This window comes from Felis catus, chromosome C1 (assembly GCF_018350175.1).
Source record: "Felis catus isolate Fca126 chromosome C1, F.catus_Fca126_mat1.0, whole genome shotgun sequence".
In the NCBI taxonomy this organism is placed as follows: Eukaryota; Metazoa; Chordata; class Mammalia; order Carnivora; family Felidae; genus Felis; species Felis catus.
Genome location: NC_058375.1, coordinates 150,858,281 through 150,875,592, shown reverse-complemented (window position 1 = coordinate 150,875,592; position 17,312 = coordinate 150,858,281). Strand labels below are relative to the sequence as shown.

At 36.2% G+C, this 17,312-nt stretch overlaps 1 protein-coding gene across 1 annotated transcript in view; it reads right to left on the bottom strand.

Annotated features, from left to right (window-relative positions):
* The window catches only part of SLC4A10 (solute carrier family 4 member 10), a 314,478-nt gene extending 309,364 nt beyond the window's left edge, over positions 1-5,114 (bottom strand). Inside the window, exon 1 of the mRNA XM_045033870.1 lies at positions 5,091-5,114. The gene's annotated coding sequence lies outside the window, so the exon portion shown is untranslated. The remainder of the gene's footprint in view (positions 1-5,090) is intronic.
* Positions 5,115-17,312: the final 12,198 nt, after the last annotated feature.

Genomic DNA, 17,312 nt, shown 5'->3' with positions numbered 1-17,312 from the left:
CGAGGATGCCAGCAAGGTTTTCAGCCTGAACAAGAAGGACCAGCATTTTCTTTACCTATGACAGATGAGGACTGAGAATTTCACTTGTATTTAGTAACGAGGAAGTTATTGGAGACTTTCACAAGAGCCATTCATGAAGTGGTAGGAGGCAACTTAATAAACAAAAGGGGAAGAAAAATTGGAGTAGAGACAATAAACAATAACTCCCGACGATTCGAAAAGAAAGGCAAAGGACAAAGGCAAGAGCTGGAGGGAGAAGTAAGCTCAACAGAGGAAATCAGTTATTATTTACCTTGCAAACTAGACCAGCAAAGTGAAAGTAAACACCACGTCTTTTCAAAGCATTTCACCATATCCCATTCGTGGCTTTTTTGTTTTTTGGTTTTTGTTTTGCCTCCTTCCTTGTGAGCAGCAAGTTAGTAAAACAGTGAAGTAATTGGACTTATTCTAGTCTAATTACAACAGTATAACAATATCTGAAACAAGTTGACTGCAAAAACACGTACAAAATAGGCAACAAATCTTTTTTATCAGAAAGGGAGGTGGAACATTCAGTGGGAAGAGAGCTTGGCAGTTTGATCAGCAATAAATAAGGGCTATTTCCTTTCTTAAAATCCCTGATTACATAAGAAGAGCACAAATATTTTTAAAGTGTATCATAGTATCAGTTCTCTCACCATGAAATTTTAATTCCTGTTGTCTGGTAGACGTAGATCTGCTGGAGACAGGAAGCAAAGAATGCCATTCAGCTGAATGAATGAATGAATGAATCATTGAGGTAAACTATAATTTCCAGAGTCAGGTCAGGACATCAGGGATAACAACAATGTGGCTCTCTTCATAAGGGCATGGACGTTTTTTGTTTTTGTTTTTTTGAAATGAGTGAAAAAAGATACTGATTTAGGGCTTCATTCAAAAGATTCCACCAGAGTCTACGCTCCATAACAGTATGGACTAAGTCTGTCTTGTTCCCTGTTGTTTTCTCGAGGTCTGTTTTGGTGCTGGATGCATAATAAGAATCAATAAATATTTCTGGGTGAACAAGTGAATGAATGAAATCATGAAAGAATTAATTAAATGAATAAATGAATGAACAGCACCCAAACCGTATGTTAGACAATGTATTACAATTAGGGTCTTATCTAATAAAACCCACCACACCTAACTCTAACCACACATATAGAACATTTTAAAGACTACACATGTTATCTTTATTGATTAACCAAACAAAATACTATTCCTAACTTCACAGTGGTGTCAGTTAAAGAAAAACTTAATTTGGCTTTGTTTGTTTTAGAAGTACTAGAAGTTTCTAACAGGTAATATTCCTAAAAGTAAGACTACCTTTATTTTGAGAGAAACACCAAAAAAAAAAAAAAAAAATCTGTGAAGTCACCATAAATATGAATGCTGGTGTGGAGAATTCAGAAGCATGCTGTTTAAACAATATGAGTTGGATTAATTCTTAGCCTGACTGTGGCCTTCTAGAACAAAAGAAAGATTTCTTATATCTTAAGATTTCCTATATATTAATGTCTCCCACTTAGCATATTGATATCATTTATGACTAAATTACACACACTTTTAGAAATATACTGTTCAATATTTTTATTTTCTTGTCTGAGTAATAGAGACTAGACCATACCTGTGGGTGGGGGTAAGCATTCGCCTAAAAGAAACAGATGATTCTTTCTGTCAGTCACCCTGGGGCATATCTTAGACTGGGCATGAAAAAGGCTCTGAGTCCGGGATTCCTACAGACTTCTCTTTGGTGGGGATCAAGCCTGCTGCACAACATGATGCCATTTGGGAGCAAATTGATATGGGGAAAAATAGCTTAGAGAACTACAATACTGTCTTTATTCATCAGTACATCCCTAGAATAAAATCATTCAGAGTATGAACAACTGGTGGAGGGCATAAAGTGCCACCAAGACAGATTAGCAAAACAGAAAAATTCCTTTAGTAGTCCCAGACATTAATTGGGTAAAAGAAACTAGTAAGGAAAAAATTTCAACTACCCTATGTATGCAATGGACATTTATAGTCATGTTTTTCAATACTGTGTTGGAAATTTTTTGTTTTGCCTGTCATGAAAAGTACCCTTCCCCTTCATCTGGAAAATGTCCTATTTAAGCTTTTGGCTAGAATTGATTGGTCCTATTGATATTGGTCCAATAGGAGCCAATCAGTATCAGTATGCTTCCCCTGGATTCTTAAACTTAATATGAGACGGACCTGGCCTGCATCATGTCTGGTGGAGGAAATGTGAGGCTATAGGGCTGACAGAGACCATGCTTCTCACCATAAGAAAAAACCTGGGGGTGGGGCGCCTGGGTGGCGCAGTCGGTTAAGCGTCCGACTTCAGCCAGGTCACGATCTCGCGGTCCGTGAGTTCGAGTCCCGCGTCAGGCTCTGGGCTGATGGCTCAGAGCCTGGAGCCTGTTTCCGATTCTGTGTCTCCCTCTCTCTCTGCCCCTCCCCCGTTCATGCTCTGTCTCTCTCTGTCCCAAAAATAAATAAACGTTGAAAAAAAATTTTTTTTTTAAAAAAAGAAAAAACCTGGGGGAGAATGACTCTAAATCATAAAAATTTATCAAGGAGACATGTAATGAGTGACAAATAATAATTATCCTTTACCCTAGATGTAGTCCAACCCTTCCTGTGGTTTGATTACTAAAGCAAATAACCCTTTTTTTCCAAAGCTAGTTTAAACTAGGTTTCTGTCTCTTACAATTCTAAAACCAGTGTCCCTTCACTAAACACTATGCTGAAATCACTATATCATGGACATCTTGACATTTACTGTAATATTTATGAAATATACCCAAAACACTTGATAACTGATGGGTTAAGAGTTTGCAGAACTACTTTACCTAGCAAATGGACTAATCTTACATAACATTCAGTGTCTGTTTAACATAATTTGTTAATAATGGACTGGTAGCACACTTCATACTTGACCTGGAAGCTTTTTATTCACTCAAGAAATACTTAAGTGTGACAACTGTTGGGGGGTTGGAGGGGGAACAAAAAACCACTAAGCCAGTGCTCTGTGCCAATGAATCACTTGGGAATCTTGTTAAAATACAAATTCGGGTTCAGTAGGTCTGAAGTGCCATCCAAGATTCTGCACTTCTCCACGCTCCCAGGTGATATCAATGTTGCTGATCTACAAACCATATTTTGAGTACCAAAGTGCTAAATTCTCTGGGAGATGAAACAATTAATGCATATTAACCATGCTTGAGAAGCTTTTAAAGTAAAATGAAATAAATGTTGTTAAACGAAATTTTAGTTTAAAACAAGATTTTATAACAACCAAGGAATGTGTGCAAAAGATATTTTTTAACCCATTGCTAAGCCTAGCAAAGCATAATTTTGAAATAATGTTTAGTAGCAAGGTGAAGGATTGGTTAGGGGTCAGGAATTGGATGGAAGAAAACCACAGGTAAGATTCAGGGATGGATAAAAGTCAGTCTCATTGCATAATTAATTCTAAAAAGTATTTTTACAATATACATATACCAAAATAGTGACCTCAGATTGACTATATCCAAATGTGCTGATTCGGAGAAAAACATACACACAAGTATAACATACCATTCACCCAACAAACATTTATTAATTTTTTACTCTATACCAGTAGCTTTTCTAGGCTCTGACAATACAGAAGAAAATAAAATACAAAAAAAAAAAAAAAGAAGACTATAATAAGTACCGATTTTCATACTTATTTAAGATTTAGGGCCCTGGGCACCCCCCAAAAAATGTGGTATAGAAATTCAGAGGAAAAAAATATCATTTCTGACTAAGATTATCAGAGAAGATTCAGTAAAGAAGATTGCAATTGGGGCCCCTGGGTGGCTCAGTCAGTGAAGCGTCTGACTCTTGGTTTCAGCTCAGGTCATGATCTCTTGGTTTGTGAAACCAAGCCCCACGTCGGACTCTGCACTGGCAACACAGATCTGCTTTGGATTCTCCCCGTTCCCCTCCACCCTGTCTCTCTCAAAATAAATACATAAACTTAAAAAAAAAAAAAAAGGTTGAATTGGCCTCAACTAGCAAGAGAATAAGATTTCCAGAGGTAGAAATAGAGGAACACAGAATTTTAAGTTGAAGAGATGGCATGAGAAGGAAAATCATCCGTGTGATAGGGGATTGAAAAGAGCTCAGACTGGCTGAATAAGAGAGTAATTGGGCAATTGCAAGTCATAAGGTTTAAAAAGGTAGGTTTTTTTTTTTTTTTAGGTTTATTTACTTTTTAAGAGAAACAGAGAATGAACGGGAGGGGCAGAGAGAGAGGCAGACAGAATATCTGAAGCAGGCTCCAGGCTCTGAACTGTCAGCACAGACCCTGAGGTAGGGCTTGAATTCAAGAACCAGGAGATCATGACCTAAGCCAAAGTGCCCCTCAGGCGTCCCCTAAAAGGCAGGGTTAAGTAAAATCATTTGTTCCAGTTTCAGAGCATTTTCACTAGCCAGATATTTACCCTAAGCCAGAATTCTTTTCCCCCAGATCTTTGTAGGTTTTTTTTAATGTTTGTTTTATTTTTGAGAGAGAGAGAGAGAGGGAGGGAGGGGCAGAGAGAGGGAGATAGAATCTGAAGTAGGCTCTAGGCTCTGAGCTAGCACAGAGCCCGAGGTGGGGGCTCTGGGGGACTGGTACCCGTGAACCATGAGATCATGACCTGAGGCAAAGTCGACACTTAACTGACTGAGCCACCCTGGCGCCCATTCCCCCAGGTCTTTGAGTGGCTTGCTCCTTCTCAAAACTCAGGTCGCAAGCTAAAATCCACCCTCAGAGGTGTTTTCCCTGAACAGTCCTTCTAAAGAGCTTAAATCTGAATTTCCCATAATCGTCTTCTTGTTAACTTATTAGCTGTTTTCCCTACTGAAATAGAAGCTCCACTTTCCCTTCTAACCTTTATAGAATACGAGTGATCAGATTTACTCTTCTGCATGGAAATACATAAAACCTGGACAAAATATGTGAAACCATAGTTCTCAGACACTTGACATCAGGCAATGCAGGACAGGGATCCCAGAGAGATAGAAACAAAATGAGCCCCCTGAATACCCCAGCTTACCGTTTCGAGAACGGCTGTAGCACAGGAAGGGGAGGACCCAGGCAGAGCTTGATGGTCTCCTTACGTTGAAGAGATGAGGCTGGAAGTCAAGACAGATCAAGGTGGTCAGAGTGGGCAAGGCAGATACCTCCGAGGAAAGAGCTACACAGAGAGGGAGACCGGTAGAAGGCCTCCTCAAGTCTTCAGCTGGATAATGATTTAGCACGTGTGTGAAGAAACTACCTGAGGCACGTGGGAAAGGGAACCAACAACAACACCTGAAAGGAGTAGAGGGATAATTCTCCGAAGTCAAACAGAGCCAGGGATACTACATTTTCCCATCAGAGTGGGAAACATCAAAACTCACAGGGCATTGGATAGAGTATTCAGAAATGTATTGCCTCAGGTGTGAGGCAAAATTAGCCCTAGTTAAAAGGCTGGTCTGTTCCTTAACAGCAAAGCTTGGAAGGATCAAAGTGTTTCCAAATAACTTAATTCTGTCCTGGAAAAGAAAAGCTCTAGAACATTTACAGGAATAAAAGCATATCCAGCAGTCAACAAGGTAAAATGCACAATATTTAGCAACTAATAAAAAATTGTCAGGCATGCATAAAGAAGGAAAACACAGCCCCTAAAAAGGATTAAAAAGTCAACCAAGAAAAAACAGACCTAGAAATAGGCAGATAAATAGAACTAGTAGACAAAGCAAAACAATTACTATAATTATATTCCATTATTCAAAAGGGTAGAGAAACAAGTAATCATTTTAGTTAGAGATATGGACCTCATGACTGACTTCACAAAAATTTAAAGAATTATAAGGGGTTATTATGAATATTATGTCTGAATAATAGGCCAACATATTAAATACTTTACATTAAATGGATATATTTCAAGAAAGACATAAACTACTAAAACTGAAATCAGAAGAAATAGAAAATCTGAACAGATCTAAAACAAATAAAATATGAAATTAGTAATTTAAAACTTTTCCACAAAGAAAAACCCAGATCCAGAAAGCTTCACTGGTGAATTCTACCAAACATTTACAAAGGCATTTAAGGGGCACCTGGGCGGCTCAGTCGGTTGAGCGTCCGACTTCGGCTGAGGTCACGATTTTACGGTTCGTGGGCTCGAGCCCAGTGTCAGGCTCTGTGCCGACAGCTCAGGGCCTGGAGCCTGCTTCAGATTCTGTGTCTCCCTCTCTCTCTGCCCCTCCCCTGTTCATGCTCTGTCTCTCTCTGTCTCAAAAATAAATAAACGTTAAAAAAAATTTTTTTTTAATAAAAAGGCATTTAAAAGAATTAATATGATAACATCACAAACTCTTCCAGAAAACAGAAGAGAACTCTTTGCTGCCATTATGGGTAAAATAAACAAACAAAAACCCTATGGAGTTTCCCCAAAAATTATAAATAGAATTACCAGGGGTACCTGGATGGCTTAGTCAGTTGAGCACCTTCAGTGGCTTGTGGGTGTGGACCCTGCTTAGAGGATTCTCTCTCTCCTTCTGCCCCTCTCCTCAGCTTGCTGTAAAAATTAAAAAAAAAAAAAAAAAAAAGAATTACCAGATGATCCAGCAGTCCCACTTCTAGGTATACATCTTAACCTGGGTATACATCTTCTGGATATATAGCTTATCTTAGTGAAATCACGAACTCAAAGAGATACCTGCACCCCCATGTTCACTGCAGCATTATTCACCATAACCAAGACACAGAAACAACCTAATTATCAATGAATGAGTGGATAAAGAAAATGTGGGATATATAGACAACGGACTATTATTCAGCTATTAAAAAAAAAAAAGAAGGAAATGCTGCTATTTGCAATAACACAGATGGAGCTCAAGGGAATGACGCTAAGTAATAAGTCAGACAAAGACAAATACTATATGATCTCACTTACAAATGAAATCTAAAAAAGCCGAACTTACAGAAAGAGTAGAATGGCATTTACCAGGGACTGCAGGAAGGGGATAATGGGGTGATATTGATTAAAGGGTACAAACTTCCAGTTATAAGATTAATAAATTCTGAACATGTAATGTACAGCATGGTAACTATACTGCACTATATACGTGAAAGTTGCTAGTAAACTTTCAAGAAAGTAAATCTGTTTTTATTTTTTTTAACGTTTTTATTTACTATTGAGAGACAGACACAGAGTGTGAGCAGGAGAGGGGGAGGGGGAGGGGGAGACACAGAATCCGAAGTAGGCTCCAGGCTCTGAGCTGTCAGCACAGAGCCGATGCGGGCTCGACCTCACCAACCGTGAGATCATGACCTGAGCCAAAGTCGGACGCTTAACCAACTGAGCCACCCAGGTGCCCCAAAAGTAAATCTGTTTTTAATTTTAATTCCAGTGTGGTTAACATACAGTGTTATATTAGTTTCAAGTATACAACATGGTGATTCAACAATTCTATACTTTCAAGAGAATAAATCTTAAATGTTTTTACTACAAAAAAAAGAAATTATGCCAGGTGATGGTGATGGAAGTGTTAACTAACCTTACTGTGGTGACCATTTTGCAATATATACATACATGTATCACATTATCACATTATAAAATTTAAATTTACACAATCTTATATGTCAATTATATCTCAGTAAAGCTGGAAAAAATTAAAATGTTTAAAACATAAAGAGGTTTCGTGGTGCCTGGGTGGCTCGGTCGTTTGGTGTCAGACTTTGGCTCAGGTCATGCTCGCGCCGGTCAATTTGAGCCCCATGTCAGGCTCTATTCTAACAGCTCAGAGTCTGGAGCCTATTTCAGATTCTCTCTTTCTCTCTCTTTTTCTCTCTCTCTCTGCCTCTCCCCTCCCTCTCTCTCAAAAGTAAACATTAAAAAAAAATTTTTTTAAAGAAGTTTCAAAAAAGAAAATGTCTAGCCAGTTGTCTCACTAGCCAGATTTTTACTTTACACCAGAATTCTCTTCCCCCAGATCTTTGAATGGCTTGCCCCTTCTCATTATTCACGTTCTCAAAATGTGATCCCTGTACCAACATTGTTACTATCACCTGGGAACACATTAGAAAAGGTGGGGCCCTACAATTTATAGCTCAATAAGACTTCCAGGTGATTCCAATGCACATTTTCAAACAAAAGTATGAGAACTGCTGCTTATTCTAATTATGGAATAGTTAGCATGGTGATTAAAACAGCTCAGGCTTGGATTTCAGTGTTGACTTCAACTAGTTACTGCCTTAGGCAAATCTGTAATTCTCTTTGAACGTCTGTTTCTTCACTTTAAAATGGGGATACAAATTGTACCTACCTCATTTAACAGTTGAGAATTAAATAATAAAGCTCTTAGAGTATTGCTTGGAAAATAATTAGTTTCACAGCCATTTATTATTGTTTTCACTTGTGAGCTTACTAGAAATACAAATTATTTTTCTTGTTAAGTTTATTTATTTATTTTGAGAGAGCGCAGGGGAGGGGTGGGGAGAGAGAGAGAGAGAGAGAGAGAGAGAGAGAGAGAGAGAGAGAGAGAGAGAGAGAATCCCAAGCAAGGTCCACGCTGTCCGTGCAGAGCCCTAGGTGGGGCTCAAACTCACCAACCACAAGATCATGACCTAAGCTGAAATCAAGAGTCTTAACCAGCTGAACCACCAAAGTGCCCCTTGAAATGCAAATTCTTAAAATGCAAATTATAAGACCTGAGATCCTTCAGTGTATATTAAGACGTAAGGAACCTGACACGGGTTGTTCCTATTGTTAAGTCTCAGGTGAGAATTCTTTAAGGGTGTTATCTCAGCAATAGCCCTCAGCTGCATCTACATGGGGTTATGGTTGCTCTGCTCTGATTTTCTCCTTTCCTGATCCCATTAGCTTTTGACCTCCAAACCTCAAGTGTTCTCACCCAGTCATGGCTCCTTTCCAGTTTTCTAGCAAGGTTATGGATCTTTTTTTTTTCTTACCAAAAATTAATGAGATGTAGCAAAAGCAGTTCTAAAAGGAAAGTTTATAGTGATAAATACCAACATAAAAAAAAGAAGATCTCAAATAAATTAATTTTATACCTGAAGGAACTAGGAAAAAAAAAATAAGTCCAAGGTTAGCTGAGGAAGATGATAACAAGGATCTGAGCAGAAATAAATGAAATAGAGACCAGAAAAGCAATAGAAAAAAATCAACCAGGTTTTTTAAAAATATAAAATTTGCAAACCTGATAGCTTCACTGGTGAATTCTACCAAACACTTAAAGAAGAACAAATAGCAATCCGTCTCAAATTTTTCAAAAAATTAAAGAGGAGGAGAAATTTCCTACCTCATTCCATAAGGCCATAACTATGGCCATAGTTATAAGGGTATAACTATGATACCAAACTCAGACAAAGACATTATAAGACCTTATGAATATTGAAGCAAAAATCCCCACGTTCCTTATGAATATAGATGGAAAAATCCCCAATAAAATACTAGCAAACAGAATTAGCAAGGTAGCAGGGCAATAGGCAAGAAAAAGAAATAAAAGCCATCCAAATTGGAAAGGAAGAAATAAAATTATCTGTTTGCAGACAATATAATCTTATAGGTAAAACAAAACAAAACAAAAAAACCCTCTAGAGTGTCCACAAAAAAAAACATATTAGATTTAATAAATGTATTCATCAAAGTAGCAGGCTACAAAGTCAATGTGTCAAATATATATACAAAGTCAATGTGTCAAAAAATTCCATTTCTATACAGCGAATGATCTGAAAACGAAATTATAAAAACAATTCTAGTACTGATGCATAAGGGCACTTGTACCCCAATGTTTATAGCAGCACTCTTAACAATAGCCAAACTATGGAAAGAGCCTAAATGCCCATCAACTGAATGGATAAAGAAATTGTGGTTTATATACACAATGGAGTACTATGTGGCAATGAGAAAGAATGAAATATGGCCATTTGTAGCAATGTGGATGGAACTGGAGAGTGTGATGCTAAGTGAAATAAGCCATATAGAGAAAGACAGATACCATATGGTTTCACTCTTATGTGGATCCTGAGAAACTTAACAGAAACCCATGGGGGAGGGGAAGGGGAAAAAAAAAGAGGTTAGAGTGGGAGAGAGCCAAAGCATAAGAGACTCTTAAAAACTGAGAACAAACTGAGGGTTGATGAGGGGTGGTGGGAGGGAGGGGAGGGTGGGTGATGGGTATTGAGGAGGGCACCTTTTGGGATGAGCACTGAGTGTTGTATGGAAACCAATTTGACAATAAATTTCATATATTGAAAAAAAACAAAACAATTCCATTTACAATAACATTAAAAAGAATAAAATACTTAGGAAATAACCAAAGAGATTAAAGACTTGTACAATAAAACTACAAAACATGGCTATAAGAAATTATTAAAGACATAAATAACTGGAAACACATCCCATGTTTATTAATCAGAAGATTTAATATTGTTAAAATGTCAATATTACCCAAAACAATCTAAAGATTCAATGCAATCCCTTTTAAAATACCAATGATTTCTTTTGCAGAAATATAAAAACCCATTCTAAAATGTATATAGAGTATCAATGGAGCCTGAATAACAAAAACAATCCTGAAAAAGAACAAAACTAGAGATCTCACACTTCCTGATTTCAAAAAACTTACTACAAAGCTGTAGTAATCACAACAGTGTGGTATCAGCATAAAGACAGACATATAGACCACTGGAATAGAGAGCCCAAAATAAATCCTCATGTGTAAAGTCAAATGATTTTTGTCATTGGTGCTAAGATACGTTCAATGGGGGAAAGAATAGTCTTTTCAACAAATGGTGCTGGGAAAACTGGATATCCATGCACAAAAGAATGGAGTTGGACACTAACCTTAATACTATACACAAAACTCAACTCAAAATGAATCAAAGATCTACATTTAAGATCTACAGCAATAAAACTTTTAGAAGTAAATGAGGGCAAAAGCTTCATTACATTGGATTTAGCAGTGATTTCCTGAATAGGGCACTAAAGGCACAGGTAACAAAAGAAAAAATGGACAAATTGAACTACATAAAAATTTTTAAAAATTGTATATCAAAAGACTATTCACAGAATAAAAAGGTAGCTGACACAATGGGAGAAAATATTTGAAAATCATGTATCTGATAAGAGATCAACATTCAGATTATATACAGAACTCCTAAAATTCAACAACAACAGCAACAAAAACCCAATTCAAAAATGGGTGAAGGACTTATTTAAGATACAAAACAGATAAACATAAGGGAAGGGAAGCAAAAATAATATAAAAACAAGGAGGGGGGCAAAACATAAGAGACTCAAATACAGAGAACAAATTGAGGGTTGCTGGAGGGGTTGTGGGTGAGGGGATGGGCTAAATGGGTAAGGGACATCAAGGAAGACACTTGTTGGGATGAGCACTGGGTGTTCATAGGGGATGAATCACTGGAATCTACCCGTTAAATCATTACTGCACTATATGCTAACTAACTTCGATGTAAATACATGCATACATACATACATACATACATACATAAATGTGGGTGAAGGACTTGAATAGGCATTTCTCCAAAGAAGATCTACAAATAGCCAATAAGCACTTTGCAAACAATATAGAGGTTCCTCAAAAAGTTAAAAATAGAACTACTCTGGGGTGCCTGTGTGGCTCATTTGGTTAAGTGTCCAACTCTTGGTCTCGACTCAGGTCATGATCTTTTAGTTTATGAAACTGAGATTGCACCCTGTCTAAGGCTTTGTGTTGACAGCATGGAGCCTGCTTGGGATTCTCTCTCTCCCTCTCTCTCTGCAACCTTCTCCATTCATGCTCTCTCTGTCTCTCAAAATAAAAAAAATACTTAAAAACAAATACAACTACCCTACAATCCAGCAATTTAACTATTAGGTATTTACCCAAAGAATACAAAATCACTAATTCAAAGGGATACATTCACCCCAATGCTGATAGTGGCATTAGCTACCATAGCCAAATTATGGAAACAGCCCAAATGTCCACTGTTGATGAATGGATAAAGAAGAAATGGTGTACATATATAATAGAATATTACTCAGCCATAAAAAATAATGAAATCTTGCCACTTACAACAAAGTGGATGGTGTTAAGCAGTATTATGCTAAGCAAAATAAGTCAGTCAGAGAAAGACAAATACCGTATTTCACTCATATGTGGAACTTAAGAAACAAAACAAATGGGCATAAGGAAAGAAATAGAGAGGCAAACCAAGAAACAGACTTGGTTATAGAGAGCAATCTGATAGTTACCAGATGGGAGTTGGGTGGGAAGATGAGTTAACTTGGTGATAGAGATTAAGGAGTTCACTTGCTGGGATGAGCATCAGGTGTTGTATGTAAGTGTTAAATCACTATATTGTACACCTGAAACTAATATTACACTGTATGTTAACTACCTGGAATTTAAATAAAAATGGGGAAAAAAAACTTGAAAGATGCTCAACATCACTAATCATTTAGGAAATGCAAATCAAAACTACAATGAGACACCACCTCACACCCAATGGGATGGCCTGTCAAAACAAAAACAAAAACAAACAAACAGAAAACAAGTGTTGGTAAAGATGTGAAGAAATTGGAACCCTCATACACAGTTGGTGGGAATATAAAATGGTACAACCAGTGTGGAAAACAGGATGCAGGTTTCTCAAAATATTAAAAGTAGAATTACCATATGAACCAGCAATTCCACTGCTGAGTACATGCTCAAAAGATTTGAAAGCAAAGTCTCAAAAAGATATTTGTATGCCCATGTTCATGGTAGCATTATTCACAATGCTAAGCTGTGGAAGCACTCCAAATGTCCATCAAGGGATGTATAGATAAGCAAAATATGGTACACACACACAGTGGAATATGACTCAGCCTTAATAAGGAAGGAAAGTCTGCAATATACCACAACATGGATGAACCTTGACAACATTACACTAAAGGAAATAAGCTAGTCACAAAAAGACAAATACTGTATGATTCCATTTATAAGAGGTGCTTAGTCAAAACTATAAAAATAGAAAGCATAATGGTGATCTCCAGAGGATGGGAGGAAAGGGGTGAAGAGGAAATTATAAGTATAGTTAAAGTTTCAGTTTTACAAGATGAAAAGAGTTATGGGAATGGATGGTAGTGATGACTGCACAGCAATGTGAATATATTTAATACCTCTGAAGGGTACACCTAAAAAATGGTTAAGATGGTGTATTTTATGTCATGTGTATTTTAACACAACAAAAAATTTAAAAAGAACATAAATAAATAGCTGAAAAAACTCAATGTCATTAAGTTATAGAAAATATTAAAAAGAATATTATCTATGTACTTAGACATTAATATATATGAACATTATTATATTTGTTTTTTACCAAGGTATTGTTTTGCTATAGTACAATTAGTAGAACTCTAAGTCAGAACACACAGAACACTAATTAAAATATAATTAGAATATATATACAAGGAAATTTCACTAGTTTTTTTAATTCAAAATTATTTATTATGCTACATCCCATATCTGCTAAAACTTCAAATTAGACAATTCTTGGTTAAAGTAGCACAAAATCAAGCTGGACAGATGGATATATACAATTAACTAGCTCTATAAATATTACAATGCACAAATTATAATAGAAGCACAGAAGAGAGAAAAATACTTCTACTACAGAGTAAATGATATGTTAACTGGTCCTTGAAGACTAAGTAAGAACTTGATGACCAGATAGAAAGGTATATTAACATCCTTATAGCATTGGAAGCTGTAAGAAAAAGACAGGGAACTGGGAAAAAAAAAAGCATGTTGAGGTGACAAAAAGAAATTTTTTTGTTGTAGCTAATTCATAGAATAGGTAAATGGATGTGACACTAGGGAGAGAAGGCAGAATTATGTGGGTGAAAAAACAGTTATACTAAGAAAATCCAACAATGCCAGGATAAGGAGGTAGGACTTTTTCTTCTGGAGTTAACAGAGTTCAACTGGTGATTTCTGAGTCAAGAGTGATATGAAACTTCTGACTCCAGCATGGCAAATAAACTCATACTAGGATGGCCCTCACACAGAGAACAACAATAACTTCTGGAAAATTTACAAACCAAAACCAAAAAACAATCCTAAAGCACTGGAGAATAAACAAAAGAATACAGTTTATGGAAGGAAATCAAAACCTGGAGAAGGTGAATAGCACAGAATGAATTTCTTCATTTGTTTGGCCTTTAGCCCATAACCTTTCTGAAGGTCTTAAGAGTCAAAGGACAAAGATCAGGACCATCACTTCTACTAGGCAATGCAGTGGAAATCTCCAAAAATAGAGATGGAAAGGCCCAGCTTCTGTGTGTAAAATCTGCCCAGATCTCTGAGGGCTCACCGCATCTCGCATGCATGAGCAGACACAAAGCAGCCCATCAAAGATTTTAACAACTAACCTGAGACTGGAGCTGCCACTCAGGAAACACAGTACTTTGAATTCAACCAGGAAAATTGCCTCCTAAAACCAAAAAAAAAAAAAAAAAAAAAAAAAACCAGCACTCCTTGTAGTAATAGAAATGATCTACAATGTAATAGTCACAATTTCCAGAAATTAATTCAAAATTATTCAACAAGTGAAAAAATCAGGAAAAAAATAACCCATTCTCAAGTGAATAAATAATCTATGAAGCCCAATTCCAATATGGTAAAGATGTTAGAACAAGCACACAAAGAATTTGATGCAGTCATTACAAATTTACTCAATGAAATAATTGGAAATATGCTCTCAGTGAGTGAAAAGATAAGAAATCTCTATTAACAAATGGAAAGTATAAAAAAATCTAAATTGCAGAAACAAAAACTATAAATCCTGAAGCAGAAGTTAATTGTATGGTCTTAACAGCAGAGTGGTGTTAATGGAGGAAAGAGTCAATGAAATTGCAGGTAAACAATGGAAGTTATCCAATCTTATGAATAGGCAGATTTTAAAAAAAGATTAAAACAATGAACAGAGCCTCAGACATCCATAGAAAAATATAAAAAACACTAACATGTGTAACTGGAATCCAGGAATCAGAGAAGAGAAAGAATATGTGGGGGGGGGGGGGAATGGAAGAAATAATGGTGAAAGATGTAAATGTATAATTTCAATAATTTGGCAAAATCCAAGCAATATAAATCTAAGCACATCATCGTCCAAATTCTGAAAGCCAAATATAAAGAGAAGAGTCTTAAAAACAACCCGTGCCCCCAAGTAACATAAACAAAAACAAAAAAAACCTTACAAAGTACTTACAGGGAAATAAGGATTCACAGGGATACTGCCTTTTCATCAGAAATGATAGTGATCAGAAGATAGTAGAACAATACAAAAAAGTTCTAAAAGGGAAAAAAAAAGGCAACCCAAAATTCTATACCCAGTGAAAATATTCTTCAAGAATGAATTCAAAGAGAAGACATTTTCAGATGAAAGAAAACTAAGCAAGTTTGTTGTCAAGATGCCTGGACTATAAGAAATGATAAAGGAAAGTCTTCAGGCTGAAAAAAAAAGGATGCCAGAGTAAAAGTCAGACATTTGGAAAGAAATTGAGAGCATTAGAAATAGCAAATGTCTGAATAAATACAAAGATTACCCTTTCTTTTTAATTCTATAAAAGATGACAACTATAGTAATAATCATAGAAGGCAGGTAAATGGAATATTATGGTTGCAAATTCTTATGTTTTAAATGAAGTAGTATAATATTAACTCTAAATAGATTGTAAAGTTGAGGATGTGTGCTACAATCCTAGAGAAAATAATTTAAGAGAAAAATAATTTTAAAATAATCCAAAGAAGAATAGCTAAAACTCCAATAGATGTTAGAAGAAAGTAAGCTATAAGAATATGCCTTTTCTCAAATATAAGAATATACCAACGGAATATTCGCAGAAGAAAATAAAGAATTTAAAGTTTAGAGAAACAAGAGAAGTAAGAATGACTTTCTTCCTCCAGCAAAATAACCAAATTCTAATTTTTTTTCAAACTGGAATGACACTGATATTTTCTAAATTCGGTCAAATGTATGAACAAACACACATTTACAGGTATAAATAAATAGTCTCTACAGATGCTTGAGTTCAGAAGTAGTGTTTCCTATGGGTCTTGCAACCTGTGTGGGCACAGGAGCTTAACAACATACATATGAGTGCACTCTGTCTGCGAACGTTCTTCTAAGTATGAATTCCTCCTTCTCTGCAAAGAAAAGGGGAAAGATTTCAAGAATAGGTTGCAGTGAGGTTAGGCATCTTTGGTATTTTAACAGCAGTTTATTTCTTGTTTTCAAATAATTTACAAATAACAACAACAGAGTTTGGTTAAACTTCCAGCTCCCAATATAACTTATTGTCAAACTAACTTTCCTTTCTTTTCTTAAGCTCAAAGTATCTTTTACCAATCCTTTTTGCACTTTCTCAAAGACATACCCATCAATAGACCCCTGAATCTTAGAATTTGAATCAGCAATATTTTGTCTGTGACCTAGGCTTTAGTGCCACTCAGTGTTCAAATCACAGAATTGCAGCAAATCAAACCACCAAGTCTATCCTAGCAACCTCAAAACATTTACTCTGGATTTAAAGACATCAATTCAAGGTCTCAAATCCCTGCCTGCTTCACACTGTCCGATACATATGAGCAAGATGAAAATTCCAGCATATAAAAGATACCCATTGGAACTTTGACGAGGAGAAAGTGGAAAATGAGTGCCAGAGATCTTAGCTTCTCCTTTCTCTGCTTGAATCATCTAGTACTGTGCCATGTTTCCAAATATAAATGGACTTACTGAAAGCATAGAAGAGAGAGATCACTTGCTCAGAAGGAAAAAAAGCATCCAGCCATTCAGGAATAAGACCTAACTAACAGCCCCACATTAACAGAAAATAGAAACACTGACGGAAGTTTATAAACAAATGCTGAAATTAAACCACCGATTATTGGGAACTAGGTTATATAATCTAAATTCTGTTAAGTAACATGAGACAAAATAAGCAAGCAGGCAATCTTCCACTTCTCACAACAAATTCCACACCAATTTTTCAAAAATTTCACCGTGTGGGAAAAAGATTTGAAGAATGAAGACTGAAATTGTGTTACAAAAGAAGAAATATCAAAATAAGAAAAGCATTATTAAGTAGAAAGTAATTAGAAAAAAAAGGAATAGGAATGCAAATATAAATGTGGAGAGGTTAAAGAAAATAAAATAAAAATTTGGCCAGCAAGTGAGGCTAAGAAAAATTCACCTGGAAATTATGCATAAAATTACC